Raw genomic sequence first — 20,806 nt, forward strand, 5'->3', positions numbered from 1 at the left:
CGTTCACATGAACCACTAAAGGAAGAACAACATACATATCATCAAAATATCTAACAAATACCAACCTCACATGATTACTTATAGCAAAACTTTTCCCATGTCCTCAAGAACAAAAATAACTACTCACAAATCATATTCATGTTCAAGATTAGAGGTGTATTTAATATGCTTAAGGATTTGAACATATAGTCTTCCACCACTTCAACCAATTAGCATCAACTACAAGATGTAATCAACACTAGTAGCAACCTGCACGTACCAATATGAGGTTTTGGGACAAAGATTGAATATAATATATGAACTAAGGTTTTGAGATGAGATGGTGCTGGTGACGATGTTCATGAAGATTGGTCCTACCATGATGAGAGGACCGTTGGTGATGTCGATAGCTTTGATTTCCCCCGCCCAAAGGGAAGTATCCTCGGCGGAATCCTTCCACCGAAGAGCAAAAGTGCTCTTGCCCAGGTTCCGCCTTGAGACGATGGCGCTTCATCCCGAAAGTCTTCTCTTCATTTTTCTAGGGAAAATGGCATCATATAGGAGGAGGGCCACAGAGGCCTGCTGGTTGGCCCACAAGCTTGGGTGGCACCCCGAGGGGGTGCCACCTAAGCTTGCGCCTCATTGGTGGGTCCCCTCCCGATTCTTCTTCTTCGAGTATATTTTTATTAATTTCAAAATAATTCTTTGTAAACTTTCAGGTCATTTGGAGCCGTGGAGAATAGCTATCTCTGTTGTAGCTTTTTTAGGTCCAGAATTCCAGCTGCCGGCAATTTCCCTTTTCATATAAATCTTGCAAATTAAGAGAGGAAAGACATTAGAATTGCTTCATAAACTAAAATAATGACCCAAAACATAATAAATAACAGTAGAAAAACATGATGCAAAATGGACGTATCAACTCCCCCAAGCTTAGACCCCGTTTGCCCTCAAGCAAATATCAAACTCGATAATCATGACCACATGTATATATAGAGAGAGGTGTCGATAAAACAAAATACGGACATGGTAGGATCATGATCTTTATTATAACAACAATATATCATGATATAACTTCTCATGATTAAGTAATAATTCATCCACAATGCTAAAGCATTAACCATAAGCTTTCTTGAAAACCAACTATGCTCACAGTCATTGAAACAATTATAGTTCATCATATTTTCGGAAAGAGTCTATGTAAGAGCTTTTGTTTAGCAAGTTCCACGTACTCAACTATCATATAGTCTTCCATGATTGCTGACACTCATGGCATATTTACGGAGCAAAAGTTTCAGTCACACACATAGGAAGATGGGGTATTATTGTTTTCACCTGCCAACTTATTTACCTCGAGGATAATGTCAATAATAATAACTCACGATTACCTACATCCAACTGGATATATGTGTGTGGGTCTTTCCCTGCCACATGATGCTTGCCAAGTGGAGAATAATTGAGAATGGAATAGGGATGAACATTATTGGCTCTTGCATAAAAGTAAATACTGAAAAGTAAAAGATAGGCCCTTCGCAAGAGGAAGCAGAGGTTGTCATGCGCCTTTTATTTTTGGATGTGCAAACTCTTAATGGAGAGGAACATTACTTTATATTGCCCCTTGTGATAGCAACCTTTATTATGCAGTTTGTCGCTTTTATTTCTTTACCATAACAAGTTCATACAAAGCTTATTTTCCCATACAATAACATATCAAACATATTTAGGAGCAATTTTAATTTCTTTTTGCACCAATGACTTAGATATGGTGGACTCTCATGGCAAGAAACTGGGTTCAAGGGTTTTTGGATGCACAAGTAGCATTTCTAGTTAGTACGAATTTTAGCTAGCTAAAGATTATAAGCAAGCACCACATGTTAGAGGATCCATGACAATATAACTTCTATGTGAGTATAAGTAAACATAACCGATTACGTTGTCTTACTTGTCCAACATCAACTATTTGATCAAGCATAGAACATTTGATGGGGGCTTACAATCATAAAAGATGTCCAAGATAGTATATTTATATGTGAGACATCTCTTCCTTTATTACTTTTTCATGAATTCCATCAATAAATAATGCTATGTTTGTTAACTTTCAAATTTTATCAATTATACTTCTTTTATGTGAAGTCAATACTCCCCACGGGATTAGCATATGATTATATAACTCTCACACTCAATTACATAGATAGATAGATCACGAAACAAGGACTCGAAACTAAATCATACTAAAACTTTATTCTTATAAATCATGATATAGCCAAGAACGAACTAAAATAGATAATGACGATGAAAGTGATGGTGATACGATACCGTGGCACCTTCCCCAAGCTTGGAACAAGCCAAGGGTGGTGCCCATACCCGTGTACTCAAGTTTCTTTCTTCTATGATGGTGGTGATGAAGTGGTAGGCTTGTCCCTCATGATGTTAATCAAGAGCTCCTTTAAAATCTGAATTTCTCGGAGCACATGCTGGATCATCTTATTATTCCTTTGGACTTTAGCCATAATGTGCTTATTCTCTGCCCCCAAGCGTTCTTTCCTGCATCACTTTTACTTGGACGGGAGATGTCCCAATTGGAAGGTATGTGCATACGAGGAGTATTCTAAACTGTAAGTGCATCTAGTGCCCCTTAGTGATTTTGGTGTATTGAAGACTTATAGGTTAAGATACTAATATGTTTGTGAGTGTACACAGGCTCTACAAGTCGATGAGGAGTTTGATATTTACAGTGAAAGTCGACCCCTAAAAATGAATGTCTTCAGCTGAAGACTTTGGTTCTCCTGAAGACTTTGAAAGTGATGAAATTGGTGTGACCTTGAAGACTTGGATATTCATGCAATGATTATGAAGTGTGAAGACTTTTGTTTTCGTAGTTTCATTTTATCTTTCTTGAGTCATAGGAAACACCGTACTGTTAAACGGGGTCGAGGTAATACTAAGGAAACTGATTTCCAAGTGATGCTCATCTCAAAATCCTACACCTACCCTATCCTTTCGAGTGAAGCCATTGGAAATCTCATATTAGTTCAGTCAATTTCTTTAGTGATAGAGACAAAGATCTTCTGGTCTTTGAGGAATTTGTTTTGACCGAGGAGTTAGGAATTCGCCAATGCGGATTGCCTACACAGTGAGGAACATGATAGCCCTGAGGAATTCGAACCTCCAATCCGACCATTGTTGTGCTACGTGCCAGCTGTTCAAAATATCCTACCACCTAATGTTCATATCATTGAAGGGCATTTCTGTCTTATCATGTCGGGCTGCTCCCTAGGCTATAAATAGCCGTCCCCTTCAACCGCTAGCTGGTTGGCTGCTCCGAGAGAAACTGACACTTGTCAATTGAGAGCATCCCATCCTCCAAGGACTTTGAGCGAAAATCATCAAGTCAGGAAAACACAAAACCCAAAGCCAAACACCTACAAACCCAAAGTGATTGAGAATCACTAAAGAGATTGTTCCTGTGTGGAACCGATGCTTGTTACCCTTGAGGACTGTGTATCCTCCAGACGGTTAGGCGTCATAGTCTGAGCATCTAAGAGGAATTGTGGATCACCGAATGACCAAGTCTGTGAAGGTTTGGAAGTCACCTATGAAGACTTACGACGAGTGTTGTGCGAGGTCTGTGTGACCTTAGCTCAAGGAGAATATGGTGAGGATTGTGTGTCCGGGACTGTGCGTCCTTGAGTTTAAATACTCAGCCGTTCCAACCAGACGTACAACTATCACAACAGTTGGAATTGGTCTACCAAATCATTATCTTCACCAAGCCTACTGGTTCTATTTCCTCAACCCTTTCATTTCCTCATTCATGTGTTGATGAACCCGATCATTACTATTTGAAGACTTTGACTGAAGACTTTCTCTATTTCCTCAATCCATTTTCTTCAGTCACACTGTCTTCACCCTACTTATCATGTGTTTACGCTACTTGTGCTCTGTGTTTGTTTTTCATATCATCATGATGACTATGTTGTTACTCTGTTATGCTTACACTTGAGCACTTATTCCGCTGCTAATTGTTCGTGACTTAGGAACTTCTTCACCCTGAAATTCCTTAGTGACAAATTTGTAAAAATCGCCTATTCACCCCCCTATAGTCGACTTAACGCACTTTCAATTGGTATTAGAGCAAGGTACTCCCTTGTTCTGTGTGATTTTGGTTTAACTGCCAGGAGTTTTAGTTATGTCGACTGCAGGAATGAAGAAAGTGACATGCCCCATCTTTGACGGTCATGAGTATCCCAAGTGGAAGGCCATGATGAAGAAGCAACTCATGGCGATGAACAACAAACTGTGGACCGTCACTGAGATTGGTCTTACCAATCTATGCAAGATGGCGGAGGCTGATGATATTCGCAAGTACACTCTACTCAACCTCATGGCGAAGGATATCATTTGCTCCTGTTTGTCCCAAAATCAGTTCAGGTACATCATGCATCTCAACCATGCGAAGCTTATTTGGGACCGACTCTCTGAGGTCTATGAAGGCCATCGTACTCGTCATGATCCTTGGTTTGAGGATTTCAAGGAATCTCTCAAGGAGATGACTTTTGCCCCAGAATCATCATCCACTGCACCATGCCTTATGGCAAATGGTGCCAAGGTAACTGAATGCTACCTTTCCGAATCTAGCGATGATGAATCGGGTGATGAATTTGGACCTAGCTACACTAAACTTGCTTCCCTTGCCACTAAACAACAAAGAGCTCTTGAAAAATTTCAAAACATGCTTGATGAAAGCGATGATATGTTGGGTGAGGAATTGAATCAAACTAAGACCTTGACTGATAGTCTTGAGAGACTCCAGTCTAGGTTTGACAACCTTCAAAATCATCATAACACTCTCTTACGTGATCATGAGAAGTTCTATTATGAACTTCTTTAGAGAAAGCAAGATCTCGAGAAGTTAAAAGTGAGTTATGAAGATCTTCAGAAGGAAAACGATTCATTGCTTGCTCAACAGATCAGTTCCGCTCAGGAAGAATTTATTCCATGATGTCTGAAATGCATTGAGAGTAAATTGGCTAATTCTTCACCTGAATGTTCAAATGCTTCTATTGCTGCAAATTCTTCATCTATCTCAGTGGTCACAAATTCCTCATCTGAGGATACCGCATGTATCACTGACGACAATGCAGGGCTGAAGGAATTGTATGTGATAGGCATATACAAAAGCCTCAAAGGGCATCAAACTCTTTGTGATGTGCTCAAAAAGCAGATCTTGAATAGGAACCCTAGGAAAGAGGGTATTGCCTTTGAGAGGAAACTCAATGTTGATGGGACCTACTAGAAACCTGAGCAGTATCTCAAAACCTCACGGGTTGCTGCGAAAGGACCTCCTGTAGATCCATGCACTTTATCTGGCTTTACTTGTGATTCTTCATATTCCTCTGATGAGTCATTTGACTCCAACTATAAATTGTTCAAGAATCAGAATGGTGAAGTATTTTCTCGATATGTTGGAACTAACTGCAGGAACGGTCCCCCTATGAAGAAAATCCGGGTCCCCAAAAGGTGCCTTGAAAATCTTCAGGTGAATGTCATCATTACACCACCTATGGAGAAAAGGAACCCCAGATCAAATTCTTCATATGGACCAAATTCTTCATCTGGATCAAATTCCTCACGTGGATCAAAATCCTCATATGAACATCATTATGCTAACCCTTCTGTTTCACAGGGAAAGTCTAAAGGCTATGAATATGTGCATTATTCTTCAAACCATAATGTTCATAAGTCCTCGAAGAATTTCTCTGCTTATTCATATGCTTATCCAACTCTCTTCCGTGAAACGAAGTGCACTGGCTTCAATGCCATCTTTTTCTTATGGAGCTCGCAGAATGATGAACTCTTTGCCACCCCTCTAGATGTGGGTGGTGAAGAAAAAGAACTAATCTCTTATGCAGGGTCAGGTCTCCATACAAACTTAATCGTCTGAAGAATTTGCTGGAGACCTGAATGTGCTTGAACGAACGCAAGCTAATCATGAAGAAATGAATCACTCATTTCTCTCATCCTCATATTGCTATATCTGTTACCATTTATGAAATTGATATCATATTCTTCACTAATGAAGTATATGGGTTCGTAAGTTGCACTAATTCATCTGCAGGATGAACAACCTAAAGCTACTGAGTGGGTCCTTGACAGTGGATGTACAAATCACATGACCGGTGACAGGAACTTATTGATGGGCATTGATTTGTCTCCATCTCATCTGAAGCATATCACCTACGCTGAGAAAGGAAAAAGCAAGGTATTGGGTCTAGGTAAGGTTGCGATCTCAAAGGATAGACACATGGACAAAGTCATGCTTGTCGAGTCCTGAGGATTCAACCTCATGTCTGTCCAATGCTTTGTGATCTTGATATGTTTGTCGTCTTTGGCAAATACCGTTGCATTGTGCTAATGGAATATGACAATTCCAAAGACTTCCAAGGCTTTAGGAAAGGAGACTTGTATATTGTTGATTTCTCTGCAGGACTACAGCCTGCCACATGTCTACTTGCAAAATCTTCAGAATGTTGGCTATGACATCGAGACTTGGTCATGCTGGGATGAGGAACTTGCATACGCTCGCGAAGAAGAAGCATGTCATTGGCATCGACGGTGTAAAATTCCTCAAAGATCATCTTTGTGGGGCTTGTGAGGCTGGAAAGATCACCAGAGCCAAGCATCCCTCAAAGACTATAATGAGTAGGTGGTCCTCGCTGAGAAAATGAATGGTGGAAGTGTAGTTTCGTTCTGATGCCTCTCTTAAAGAGTAGGTGGGGGTGGAGGGTGAGGGAGTCCTGGATTAGGGGATCCTCGGACAACCGGACTATATACGTGGGCCGGACTGTTGGACTATGAAGATACAAGATAGAAGACTTCGTCCCGTGTCCGGATGGGACTCTCCTTTGCGTGGAAGGAAAGCTTGGCGGTTCAGATATGTAGATTCCTTTCTCTGTAACTGACTTTGTGTAACCCTAGCCCCCTTTGGTGTCTATATAAACCGGAGCGTTTAGTCCATAGGACATCAATCATAATCTCATAGGCTAGGCTTCTAGGGTTTAGCCATTACGATCTCATGGTAGATCAACTCTTGTAATACTCATATTCATCAGGATCAATCAAGCAGGAAGTAGGGTATTACCTCCATAGAGAGGGCCCGAACCTGGGTAAACATTTTGTCCCCCGCCTCCTGTTACCATCAGCCTTAGACGCACAGTTCGGGACCCCCTACCTGAGATCCATCGGTTTTGACACTGACATTGGTGCTTTCATTGAGAGTTCCATTGTGACGTTGAATATAGGCTTGATGGCTTGCCTTGTTATCAAGGACAACATAACCTCTGGGGAAGCCCTGGCCTCAGGCCAAACCTTCCGGTTGGGAGGCTTCACTATGACCGCTCACTCGTCCGTCGGGCCGACGATGACTTCTCGAGTCATCGAAAATCGCCTCCGCGTCAGCGCAGAATACTCCGAACAGATGGATCCGGCTGAGTTGTCATCTTTAAATGAACTCCTGGATTGCATCGCCGCCTTGGGAGTTGCTACGGACTACGATCAGATTGGGCTTAAACCCGATCAGAGAGAAATCGAATCTCCGTCGATCACCCATCAGATAGCGGTAGTGGAGGAGCAATGTGACGACTCTTCCTCTATATTGAGGACGAACTATGTTCAGATTTCCGAGCTCACAGAGCCGGATACCCGCTCGCGGGAAGACATGCCCTGCATTCCGAACCTAGAGGCGGACTGTGGGCCTGAAAAATTGGTGGATATCCCGGAGTCCGAACTGTTAGGAACGGAAATTTCTCGAACTCCGGATCCAAGATTGGGTGAGGGTTCGGACTTAAATCCACCCGCCCACCCAGATACAAGCGATCTTATCCACGTTAGACAGCTGTCCCAGGAAACGGTCCATCACTTTTGGGCCAGATTCCTCCTTGTCAAGGACAAGATCAAAGACTACCGCGATGAAGACGCAATCTTATTATTCTGCAAAAATTGCACGGACGAGGGAATCCTCAATGCAATCAACCACCGTCACGTATCACACTTCATTGACTTGGAAACAATAGTACAAAAGTATTGCGTAATGGAAAGCGCATGGAAAATCAGGCAGCCTCTTGGGAGCCACCGGTTTCCACTAAACCCCTCGTCCGGACAAAAAGGATGCACCCTCGTCGGTTGCCTGGTCCAATAACTAAAAAATCGAAGCCCGTTATGGGGTGCGGAACCGTTCTAGAGGGATGGCTCGATAGGCCATGCAAAATACACACAACACCAGATACCGTACCAACCCATAGCCTTAGAGCATGTTGGATACTCCGGCAGGTGGCCAAGAGCGGTGAGGATATCCTCACCAAAAATACCGCAGAGCAACATCCCACAGAAGACAACAAACCTACTGTATTGACAGTCTTCAAGACTTTCACCTCAAACAATAGGCACAAAAGGGCACTCCGCGGCCTCGCTGAAGTCTGCCAAGTTGCAGCAATAAACCCCTATAACGACACGACCATAACTTTTAATGCCAGTGATGAACCAAATTTCAGAACAGTTCGGGCACCAGCCGCATTGGTCCTCAGTCTAATTGTGGACGGCTCTCGGCTTACCAAAGTTCTCATGGACGGCGGCAACGGACTAAACCTCATTTACGAGGAAACTCTCAACAAAATGGAAATAGACAAGAGCTGCATTGAGCAAAGTAGCACGGCCTTCCAAGGAATTATTCCCAGTCAGGAGGCGCGATGTGCGGGAAAAATCACACTCGATGTGGTATTCGGCACCCCGAAGAATTATCGATCCGAAGAGATAACCTTTCAAGTGGCCCCTTTTAACAGTGGATATCACGCCCTTTTAGGGCGAGATGCATTTGCAAGCTTCCAAGCTATACCCCATTACGGGTACATGAAGCTCAAGATGCCCGAGCCCAATGGAATCATCACTCTTGCCAGTGATCCGAACATAGCACTCCGTGCCGAAAAGAAAACCGCCGCCTTGGCCCTTGAGGCATTGTCTGAAGCCCTCGCGATCGAAGAATTAACCGTGTTGCGCTCCATGGTGGATAGGGACGACGTGATCCTCGATAAGCGATCCAAATCCACCTCCTTTAAACCAGCAAATGAAATAGTCAAATTCCAGGTCCACCCAACGGACTCCATGAAGACATAATCCATCAGGGCATACCTGGACCCCACGGTTGGCACCGCACTGCGGGCGTTCCTACACAAAAGCTGGGACATATTTGCCTGGCACCCTTCTGATATGCCAGGGATTGCACGTAGGCTGGCCGAACACAGCCTGAACATACTGAAGGGATATAAGTCGGTCAAGAAAACATTACGGCGCTTCTCCGAACCTAAACGACAAGTCATGGGAGGGAGCTAGCCAAGTTACTCGAGGCCGGATTCATCAGAGAGGTAAAACACCCGGATTGGCTAGCAAATCTGGTAATGGTACCAAAGAAGGATAAATCCTGGCGCCTATGTGTCGATTTCAAAGACCTTAACAAGGCCTGCCCTAAGGATCCCTTTCCCCTCCCCCGCATCGATCAGGTTATCGATGCTACTGCAGGACATGACTCACTATGTTTCCTCGACGCATACTCCGGATACCATCAAATCAAGATGAAGGAGTCCGATCAGGCCGCAACGACATTTATCACCCCATACGAGCCTTTGTGCTTCAACACCATGCCTTTCAGGCTCAAAAACGTCGGTGCCACCTATCAACGCATGATTCAAAAATGCGTGGAGAAACAAATCGGCAAGACAGTTGAAGCATACGTGGATGACGTAGTCATCAAAACTAGGCACGTTGAGTCCTTAATAGACGATCTGCATCTCACATTCGACAACCTCCGAACATATGACATCAAGCTCAATCCGGAAAAGTGTGTTTTTAGCATTCCCGTTGGAAAGCTTCTGGGCTTCATCGTTTCCAATAGAGGAATTGAGGCAAACCCAGCTAAAATCCGAGCTTTGTCACAGTTGGCTATGCCAATAGACCTTAAACAAGTCCAAAAATTATCCGGATGTGTGGCAGCTTTAAGCCGCTTTATCTCCAGACTAGGAGAAAAGGCATTGCCACTCTATCGCCTTCTCCGATACACTGATCACTTCCAGCGGACGGACGCGGCAACAGCCGGATTGGAAGAAATAAAGGCTCTTCTAGCAAGCAACCCAATCCTGGCCGCGCCAAACATCGGCGAACCCATGTTATTATACATATCGGCCACACACCAAGTCGTGAGTGCAGTGCTCGTCGTCGAACGAGAGGTGGACGGACACAAATTCCCGCTTTAGAAGCCGGTATACTATGTATCCACTGTCCTCACATGATGCAAATCCCGGTACCCACATTACCAAAAAATAGCATACGCGGTCTTGATGGCATCCCGGAAGCTACGACACTACTTTCAAGAATGCTCCATAACATTGGCCTCCGAGGTACCACTCAATGACATAATAAATAACCGCGATGCCACGGGCCGGATTGCCAAGTGGGCCATTGAGCTCCTCCCATTCAACATTACATACAAACCACCGAGGGAGTCCTGGATTAAGGGGTCCTCGGACAGCCAGACTATATGCGTATGCCGGACTGTTGGACTAAGAAGATACAAGATAGAAGACTTCATCTAGTGTCCGGATGGGACTCTCCTTTACGTGGAAGGCAAGCTTGGTAGTTAGGATATGAAGATTCCTTTGTTTGTAACCGACTCTGTGTAACCCTAGCCCCCTCTGGTGTCTATATAAACCAGAGGGTTTAGTCCGTAGGACAACAACAATCATAACCATAGGATAGCTTCTAGGATTTAGCCTCTACAATCTCATGGTAGATCAACTCTTGTAATACTCATATCATTAAGATCAATCAAGCAGGAAGTAGGGTATTACCTCCATCGAGAGGGCCTGAACCTGGGTAAACATTGTGTCCCCCGCCTCCTGTTACGATTGGCGTTAGACGCACAGTTTGGGACCCCCTACCCGAGATCCGCCGGTTTTGAAACCGACATTGGTGCTTTCATTGAGAGTTCCACTGTGACGTCAAAGATATGGTTGATGGCTCGCCTTGTTATCAAGGACAGCATCACCTCCGGGGGAGCTCTGGCCTCAGGCCAAACTCTCCGGCTGGGCGGCTTCGTCTTAACCGCCCGTTCGGCCGTCGGGCTGACCATGACTTCTCAAGTCATTGAAAACCGCCTCCGCTTCAGCTCGGAATACGCCGAGCAGATGGATCGTACAGAATTATCATCTTTAAACGGGCTCCTGGATCGCATCACCGCTTTGGGAGTTGCTTCGGACTACGATCGGATTGGGCTTAAACCCGACCAGAGAGAAATTGAATCTCCGCCAATCACCCATCAGGTAGCGGTGGTGGAGGAGCGATCCAACAACTCTTCCCCCACATTGAGGATGAAATATGTCCGGATTTCCGAGCCTACCAAGCCGGATACATGCCCGCGGGAAGATGTGCCCCGAACTCCGAACTTAGAATCGGACTATGGGCCGGTAAAATTGGTTTACATCTCAGAGTCCAAACTATTAAGTTCAGAAACTCCTCAAGCTCTGGGTCACGAATCATATCTGGGTCCGGACTTAAATCCACCCACCCGCCCAGACTCAAGCAATATTTCCCGCATCAGACAACAGTCCCAAGAGACTGTACAACACTTTTGGGCCAGATTCCTCATCGTCAAGGACAAGGTCAAAGGCTGTTGCGATGAAGACGCAATCTCACTATTCTAGAAAAATTGCACGGATAAGGGACCCCTCAATGCCATAAATCGTCGTCACATATCATGCTTCAATGACCTGGTGATCATAGTACAGAAGTACTACGCGATGGAAAGCGCCTGGAAAACTCAGGCAACCTTTTGGGATCCACTGGCTCTCGCTAAACCCCTCGTCCGAACAAAAAGGGTGTACCCTCATAGGTCGCCCGATCCAATCGCGAAGAAATCGAAGCCCACTTCAGGGCGCACAACCCTTTTGGAGGGATGGCTCGATAGGCCATGCAAAATACACACCACACCGGATACCACACCAACACACAGCCTTAGAGCATGTTGGATACTTCGGCAGGTGGCCAAAAGCGGCGAGGATCTCCTCATAAAAATAACGCAGAGCAACATCCCACAGAACACAACGCTACAGTATTGACTGTCTTCGGGACTTTTGCCTCAGGTAATAGGCGCAAGAGAGCACTTCGCGGCCTCGCCGAAGTATGCCAAGTCGCAGCAATAAACCCCTGGAACGACACAGCCATAACTTTTAGTGCCAGTGATGAACCGCAATTCAAGACAGTCCAGGCACTAGCCACCTTAGTCCTCAGTCCAATCGTGGATGGCTGCCGGCTTACCAAAGTGCTCATGGACGGCGGTAGCGGACTAAACCTCATTTACAAGGAAACTCTCAATAAAATGGAAATAGACAGGAGCCGCATTGAACAAAGCAGCACAACCTTTAGAGGAATTATTCCCAGTCGGGAGGCATGATGTGCGGGAAAAATCACACTCGATGTGGTATTCGGCACATCGGAGAATTATCGATCCAAAGAAATAACCTTCCAGGTGGCCCCTTTCACCAGTGGATATCACGCCTTGTTAGGGCGGGATGCGTTTGCAAGATTCCAAGCTATACCCCATTACGGGTACATGAAGCTCAAAATGCTTGGGCCCAATGGAATCATCACCCTTGCCAGTGATCCGGACACAGCACTCTATGCCAAAAATAAAACAGCCGCCTTGGCCCTCGAAGCATTGTGCGAAGCCCTCGCGACCGAAGAATTAACTGCATTACACTCTACAGTGGATAGGGACGATGTGATACTCGATAAGCGATCCAAGTCCACCTCCTTCAAACCAGCGGACAAAATAGTCAAATTCCAAGTCCACCCAATGGACTCCTAGAAGATAGCATCCATCGGGGCACAGCTGGACCCCTCAATTGACGCTGCACTGCGGGCGTTTCTACGCGAGAATTGGGATATTTTCGCCTGGCACCCTTCCGATATGTCGGGGATCCCTCGTAGGCTGGCCGAACACAGCCTTAACATACTGAAGGGATACAAGCCGGTTAAGCAAACACTACGGCGCTTTTCAGAACCCAAACGACAAGCCATGGGAGAGGAACTAGCCAAGTTACTCGAGGCCGGATTCATCAGAGAAATAAAACACCCGGATTGGCTAGCAAATTTGGTGATGGTACCAAAGAAGGATAAATCCTGGTGCCTATGTGTCGATTTCAAGGACCTCAACAAGGTCTGCCCTAAGGATCCCTTCCCTCTCCCACGCATCGACCAGATTATCGATGCTACCACGGGACACAACTCATTGTGTTTCCTTAATGCATACTCCGGATACCATCAAACCAAGATGGCGAAGTCCGATCAAGCTGCAACGGCATTTATAGCCCCGTACGGGTCTTTCTGCTTCAACACTATGCCTTTCGAGCTAAAAAATGCTGGTGCCACCTACCAACACATGATTCAAACATGCCTAGAAAAACAAATCAGCAAAACAGTTGAAGCATACGTCGACGACATAGTCATCAAGACCAGACATGCCGAGTCTTTAATAGACGATCTAAAGCTCACGTTCGATAACCTCCAAACATATGACATTAAGCTCAATCCGGAAAAATGCATTTTCGGCGTCCCCGCCGAAAAGCTACTGGGGTTCATCGTTTCCAATAGAGGAATTGAAGCAAACCCAGCTAAAATCCGAGTTTTGTCACAGTTGGATACCCCAACAGATCTCAAGCAAATCCAGAAGCTAACTGGATGCGTGGTAGCTCTAAGCCGCTTTATCTCCAGATTAGGAGAAAAGGCTCTGCCACTTTATCGCCTTCTTCGATGAACCGAACACTTTGAGTGGAAGGATGTGGCAACGGCCGGACTGGAGCAAATAAAAGCTCTTTTAGTGAGCAACCCAATCCTGGCCACGCCGAACGTTGGCGAACCCATGTTGTTATACATAGCCACAACACACCAAGTTCTGAGTGCGGTGCTCGTCGTCGAACGAGAGGAGGACGGACACAAATTCCTGGTTCAGAAGCCGGTATACTACGTATCCACTGTCCTCACACCATGTAAATCCCGGTACCCACATTATCAAAAAATAGCATACGCGGTCTTCATGGCATCCCGGAAATTACGGCACTACTTTCAAGAGTGTTCAATCATGGTGGCCTCCGAAGTACCACTTAATGACATAATAAACAACCGCGATGCCATGGGCCGGATTGCCAGGTAGGTCATAGAGCTCCTCCCATTCAACATAACATATAAACCACGGCGACCCATTAAATCCCAAGTACTGGTGGATTTCGTCATCGAATGGACGCAGGCCGAACTCCCTAAAGAGTACGACACATACTCCAACTGGATCATGCACTTCGACGGCTCTAAAATGCTGGCAGGTCTCGGGGCAGGTGTTGTCTTAACATCTCCCATGGGAGATACAGTCCAATACATACTCCAAATATTATACACAAACTCTAACAACGCAGCCGAATACGAGGCCCTGTTGCATGGTCTTCGGATGGCCGTCTCCATGGGCATTCAGCGCCTAGAAGTGCGTGGGGATTCAAACCTCACAAGATCTCAAATAAATGGGGTCTTTGATGCCAAAGATCCAAAAATGGCGGCTTCTCATAATGCCGCCCTTAAGATGTCAGCTCGGTTCAAGGGGCTCGAATTTCATCATGTGGTTCGAGAAAACAATCAAGTGGCGGATGTCCTCGCCCGAATCGGTGCTAAGCACGACCCCTTCCCATCTAACATCTTTTTGGAAAGGCTTTTCAAGCCATCCGTGGTATTGGAAGGGGAGACCAGCAACATCAGTCCGGATCCGACCACAACCCTAGAATCCAAACACACTGACATAATCGGGGGCTCCGCCACCGAAATAACACCTTTTCCCCATCTCATCATGGTTGTTATCGCCCCATGGACCGAACCCTTATTAGCCTACCTTAATAGGCACGAACTCCTCGAGGACCAAAACGAGGCACGCTGCATTGTGCGGCGCTCTAAAGCCTACAAGGTCCATGAGGGAGAGCTTTATAAGAAAAGCGCTACCGGGGTACTTCAAAGATGTATCTCTGAAGAGGAAGGGCGAAAACTCTTGGCTAAAATTCACGCCGGCCTCGGCGGTCACCACGCTGCAGCTCGGGCCCTTGTAAGCAAGGCCTTCCGTACAGGTTTTTACTGGCCGACGGCCTGAGCAGACGCACAAGACCTTGTCCAACATTGCGTCGAATGCCAGCATTTCGCCAACCAAAGCCATATGCCGCGCACCACCCTACAAACAATCCCCATCACTTGTCCCTTCGCGGTGTAGGGGCTCGATATGGTCGGACCCCTTAAAGGCGGAAGCCATAAGAAAAGATACATGTTGGTCATGGTGGACAAATTCACCAAGTGGATAGAAGCCAAACCAGTCAAAACGGCTGAATCCGGACGAGTGATAGACTTCATATCGGGTGTAGTACACCATTACGGTGTCCCCCACAGCATCATCACTGACAACGGCTCCAATTTGAGGCCGATGAGGTGAAAACTTGGTGCGGCAAGATGGGCATTAAGCTCGATTACGCCTCCGTCTATCACCCTCAAATAAACGGTCAAGTCAAACGAGCCAATGGTCTTATTATGAGCGGCCTTAAACCTAGACTAGTGCGATCCTCAAAAGAATCAGACATGCACTGGGTTGAGGAGCTCGACTCCGTACTCTGGGGGTTACGGACCACGCCGAATTGCACTACCGGATACACACCATTCTTCATGGTGTACGGCGTAGAGGCTGTGCTGTCCTGTGATATTATTCATGACTCACCTCGAGTGCGCATGTACGAGGAGAGAGAGGCCGAGCTCAGTCGGCAGGACAGTTTATATGCCCTGGAAGAGGAGCGCGACGTCGCAAAAGCCCGTTCTGCATTCTATCAACAACAGGCTCGCAGGTATCAAAGCAGAGAAGTATGGGCCAAGACATATAATATTGGTGAACTCGTTCTACGTCTATCGGAGAAGAAAAAGGACAAGCTCAAGCCCAAGTGGGAGGGTCCCTTCATTATTGACAAAGTTCTCACCGGAGGAGCATACCGACTGCGGGATGCATCCGATAATCGCCTCGAGCCGAACCCATGGAACGCAGCCAGACTCCAAAGATTCTATGCCTAGTGCCGAACTCCCTGTTCGTCTCCTTCCCTCTGTTGCCTTTTGATTTTATTTTTAGCCCTCTTCTTGCCTTTCCTTTTTGAAAAGCTCTAACGCTTTACTGTGGCTAGACTACACACTTGTAACGCACTAATCTTCAAGTATGTGCGCTCATTATACCTGGGGGCTTATTTACAGAAGCTTAATATAATTATCTTCAGGGCATCAAGCCCACTCCATATGTGCCCTTTTTCCATATGCACCTTTTCTTCGCCATTATATGTATCGATATGACTTAAGTTTTGGCCAATCTGGGTTGCCTGGCTCCTGTGCTTATGCCCTACGTTCCCGTTAGTTAGGCTAGGGCATAAAGGGAGCACATCTGCGATTGTTACTGCCGGGTACTCCAGACGTGTACCTCAGACTGGGTGAAACCAAAAGCTAGCGTTCTTAAGCGAATATTCGATCGACGGACTAAAGATGTTTTTTACCTATCATACTACAAACCCCTAGATGTTACATATCCTGCGCTTTTTGATCGCAGTTCGGACATGCACGTTAATGCATGCGTACCCAGGGGAAGGAACCAAACTATTCTCCCTAGAAGATGTTTCTTACTAACCATGTAATATAACATAGCTAGTTGGGTACTTGTCGATTCAAGCAATTATGACCCCTACGCCTGGTTTCCATGCGTACCCCGGTTTATATCACCGAGCGGGTATTCGGAAACACTCTGGACTGTCGGGTCCAGAGGCCAAAGCGAAAAGGTCCGCCATGACAAATGTTTTACAATCCGGCTAGGGACAAATATGTCAATTGAAGTACATAGTCATTTAGACTCAAATGCTTCTTCCTCTATGCCATCCAACATGTTGTCTAGCCTACAATCCTGTTGGGAATATTTTGTAGCTAATCCTACCTGGTCATATACCAGACTAACGGGAATTTCTTTCCCATCTGACCCTACAGGTCCTACACGGGCCATATGATTCGGATCAAGATTGGTATACCTTGTTTTCACCATGGACCAAGCCTCTCCCGCCCCTTCTCGACAGGCAGATATCTTCCATAATGGGAAACACCGCCGCGCTCCCTTGAAAAGCTGAGCAAGCTCCCCCATACTTCCTGGTAGGGAGGCGGATGGCCACAAGGCCTTGGCGACACCCCGCATGACCTGCCCAACTTGCTCGTGCATTTGTGAAAGCTCTTGTAGAAGATTGCCTGAAGATCCAGGCATCTCTTCTTTGGGACGACCCGTCAGCATACCTACCGACATAACTCTGTTGTTCCTATCTTTGCCGAACTATGTAAATGTTCGTTGGAGAACATACTAAAAATGCCGCGCCAAAGCCTCTTGTTTTCCTTCATGGAGTCAGCCAGCTGGGCCCAAACATCTTTCAATTCTTCACCCAACTGGGTATTAGCATCTTGGAGCTTGTTATTTTTCTGTATGACCTGTGTAAGTACACACTCGCCAGCGGCTACTCGCCTTAGGGCCTCTTGCTCACCCTCTTGTGGGGTTCCCGGATTCTGTTCCAGATTATCTGAGGATTTTGGTCATCAGATATTGTTAGCATTACTGGTTTATCAACACAATATTGATTTTTCTCAATTCGGGAATACATACCATTTGATGCCTCCTCGGATCTTGACAGGTTGGCCATAGCGGCCTCTAGCTGGATTCAACACTCTTCCAGCTCCTGAGACAATAGGTTGTTCTTCTCCAAGAGAACCTACACGTACAATGATCCTTAAATCAATTGTACGAACTGCTTTCACTACAAAAAAAGTACACTTCCGTGATGATACGTGTTTGTCACAGTAGGTCGCGTTTTTTGTCATGCATGTACATCCATGACAAATTTATGACAGAATCAAGATAGTCATACATGTGCTGTCGTAGAAGTGTTCCATGACATTACCAAAATTATCATCACGGAAGTGTCCACTTCCATGACGATAAATCGCGCATCACAGAAGTGCTTTCGTCAAGGGTGACCGACACATGGCATCCACCATAACGGAACACCGTTAAGCTACCGGGTTGGATTTTGGATCCGATAACCCGTTAACAGCCACGACCAATGCCGATTTTCCACGTGTAAAATTCTCATTGGCTGACGGATCCACGTGTCAGCTTTGCGTTGGCACATGTGTCACTCATCCAACGGTCAAGATGGGCCTATGATATGTTGACATGTGGACCGGCCCAAAAGTGGCCCACAAAGTTTAAATGGGCCGGCCCAACCGAAGGCCCATAAGATTTAGCAGACCATAATGGGCCGGCCCAGCTAAAGGCCCACAAAATTTAGTGGACCATAATGGGCCGGCCCAGCTAAAGGCCCACAAGATTTTGCGGACCACAATGGGCCGGCCCAGCTAAAGGCCCACAAGATTCTGCAGACCATAATGGGCCGGCCCAGCTAAAGGCCCAACATTCTCTATCAAATCGGCCCATCAACGGCCTGGTCTAAACTTGTCATCAATGCAGCCCATGGTCACTTCTGGCCCGTTAACAGTCTGCTAAGTAATTGGGCCGAATTACGGCCCGGTGTATTTCCGGCCTGTTAAAGGTCCGGCTTCATTTGGGGCCATTTACAGGCCATCAAAACTTTTGGCCCATAAACGACCGTGAATGATTTGGGTCATATTCGGCCCTGTCTGTCATTCGGCTTGTTAGAGGCCCACTATAGATTTGGGCCACTTTAGGTCTGTTGTCATTTTTGGCCTGTTAACGCCGGACGTAAACCATGGGCCATATGTGGCCCAACGTCATATCGGGCCTATTAACGGCCCATATAAAAATGACGATAATCTAGTCCGACTGAAGTTCTGGCCTGTTAAAGGCCCATGTATTAGGTCGGCGCATTTACGGCCCGTCCGATTTTCGGCCTGTCAAATATCTGCATCGTAAATGGGCCACCATTTCGGCCTGTTAAGTCCAGTGGGTTATTTGGCACAATCAGGGCCCAATCTCACTTTCGATCTATTAAAGGCCCATGTTTTTTATGGGCTCAAGATATTTACACCTGTAAACGGTCTATTTTTTACTGAGGGCTCAAATTATGTTTAGGCCTGTTAAAGGCCCACTATGGGCACAGGCCTACCAGAAAAATTTGAAAGCTTATGCTAATTTAAGCCCAGATATTTTTAGTGGGCTACATGCCAATTTCCGCCCGTAATCGTTTATAGCCCAATTGGAATGGGCTCGACGAATGTTGGCATGTTGGGCTCCGACGAAGCTTTCGGCCGAATACATTACTAAGATAAACCTACACTATACAAAAATAGCATCGTAATTACTGCAGCCTGTGGCAACATCATTAATGTTGTATCACAACAAAAAAAATTCCAATCATACAACAAAAGGCCCGTTGGCATAAAGTTTACAGTCCTTCCAGATAAAAGCACCATCAGATGTATAGAAGCACATATCATTTGACCTGAGTGCTAATGTTTCAGGCTGTAGAATCTGATGGTGCAACACGATCTCCACCTTTTTCCGCCATTGCTCTTCAGCAACAAAGCGAATGTCTAATAGTCTGGTTTCAAAACCATTCATATCTTGACGACATTTCTCAACCACTATTCTTGTTTCCGAAACAACATCCATTAGGGATTGGACTTGTGTCTAGAGCACAGATATATCACTCTGTCTAGCAGGAAGATTTTGTTCAGTAGGCGATTTGGACGAGGTTACCTTGACAACCAACCTAGAATTACGGAGGAAGGTGCTTTTTGCACTATTAGTGGACAGATACTGACGCACTACAACAAGAGGTGACATTGTGCCTGTAGTAGCCTCGTCACCTTTAGGTGGTTGTGGCTGTTCAATCATTTGTTCCATAGCTTCCTGAAAGTTTGAACTTGTAGATTAGTGAACCAGATAAGTTACTAATGAGACAAAAACAAACAAAGTAGGTTAAACGTTTATACATAACTTATTTTGGTGAACTACTGTAATACATTAGCATGTATTGTAGTGCCAACTACATAATAAAATCACTTCCGGAACATATGTCCATGTAGCATGCCTACTGTATTGTCTATTTCCTCACATTCGTTGACATCTAAGGATAAAGAGACATGGTTTAAAGTAGGATGAACATAGTATGACATCATTCATGTCATGGGCAAACAAATATAAAACAAACCGGCTATTTTATCATTGTGTGGGCACGTGAACATAACAACTAGATTACAGATCAAGACCAAAAGAATATCCTTCATCTCTTTTAAACCATGTAAGGTGAAATGATACGTTAAGACAACAGTGTATAAAAGTGAACAGAGTAACTGACATTGGCTGCAAACCAAGTAGTTAAATGAACACATCACAGTACCAATCAGTTCAAGGCAGGAGGAGTAAGGACTTACAACAACGGCTTGAGCTGGTGCACTCATGCCCTTCATCTTGCTGGTGTGGCAATCCTTGAATATTTGCACTGCATTCAGTTCAGGTTCTTTTTGGTCCGCATGGGCTTTCCTCTGTATTTGGAACAAGTCAATATAGATACGATAATATGGCACAAAAAAAAGAAGGAAGTACCAGCTATTTACAAGAGCCTCGCAGTGTGCAATATAGCTACGAGATCCTGTTGTCTGTTGGAATTTCACTTTAGAATGGTTGGTTTTGTTCTTCAAACAGTTAGACTAGAAGAAGATACAC

This window comes from Triticum dicoccoides, chromosome 1B (genome assembly GCF_002162155.2).
Source record: "Triticum dicoccoides isolate Atlit2015 ecotype Zavitan chromosome 1B, WEW_v2.0, whole genome shotgun sequence".
Classification (NCBI taxonomy): Eukaryota; Viridiplantae; Streptophyta; class Magnoliopsida; order Poales; family Poaceae; genus Triticum; species Triticum dicoccoides.